This window comes from Egretta garzetta, unplaced genomic scaffold, assembly GCF_000687185.1.
Source record: "Egretta garzetta isolate BGI_Z169 unplaced genomic scaffold, ASM68718v1 scaffold912, whole genome shotgun sequence".
Taxonomy (NCBI): domain Eukaryota; kingdom Metazoa; phylum Chordata; class Aves; order Pelecaniformes; family Ardeidae; genus Egretta; species Egretta garzetta.
Genome location: NW_009258882.1, coordinates 348,714 through 349,451, shown reverse-complemented (window position 1 = coordinate 349,451; position 738 = coordinate 348,714). Strand labels below are relative to the sequence as shown.

The following is a 738-nucleotide window of genomic DNA, read 5'->3' as shown; positions in this document are numbered from 1 at the left end:
TGCCCGGGCCCCCCCCCCCCCCCCGCCTACAACGGGACAACGGGGTGGGGAGGGCGACAGGGACGAGTCAATACAAGATGGGGGTGCAGGGGCGGTGGTGAAGTGCGGGTTCCCAGACCCCAACCGCCCTTCCCCAGCTGCCCGGACACACGTAGGGACAATGGTTTGGAAGTGGGAAGTGGCCCCGCTGCTCCCTGGGAAGCCACCGTCATCGAATCATAGAATCGTTTAGGTTGGAAAAGACCTTGAAGATCATCAAGCCCAACCTGACGAGCTCGCCAGCTTCTCACAGTGCTTCAGCCCCTGCAGAGCCATCGGCCCCGCGCTGCTCCCCGCCAGCTCATCCGAGCGTGGCCACCGTGTCCCCGCTGACCACGGGGTCCAGAGCTCAGCACCCTCTCCCCCAGCGCATGCCCGTAACACCCCGGTGACGGAGGACGGCCGAGGCAAGGGCAGACCAAGGCGCCTTGGCAGGGCTAAAGCAGAGCGCTGCGGGGTCGGAAGCAAGCAGGCAGTTTGGGTGCATCGTGGTGAAGCAGCCTCTGTTATTTGGGGACACACTGATACAGGGAGACCCAAACGATACACGGTGGATCCCAAAAGAGGAAGGCCAAGTTTGCACAAAGGACCTCATCCTCACTTGACCATAGAATGGCTTAGGTTGGCAAAGCCCTTTAGGCTCCCCCAGCCCAACCGCCCCCCTACCCCTGCCATCCCACCCCCAAACCCTGGCCCTCA

The 738-nt window shown here is 63.0% G+C and overlaps 1 protein-coding gene across 1 annotated transcript in view; it reads right to left on the bottom strand.

The window, feature by feature from the left end:
- Positions 1 to 738, bottom strand: part of LOC104121810 (microtubule-associated protein 4) — a 163,549-nt gene that overhangs the window by 9,499 nt on the left and 153,312 nt on the right. The window lies entirely within an intron of this gene.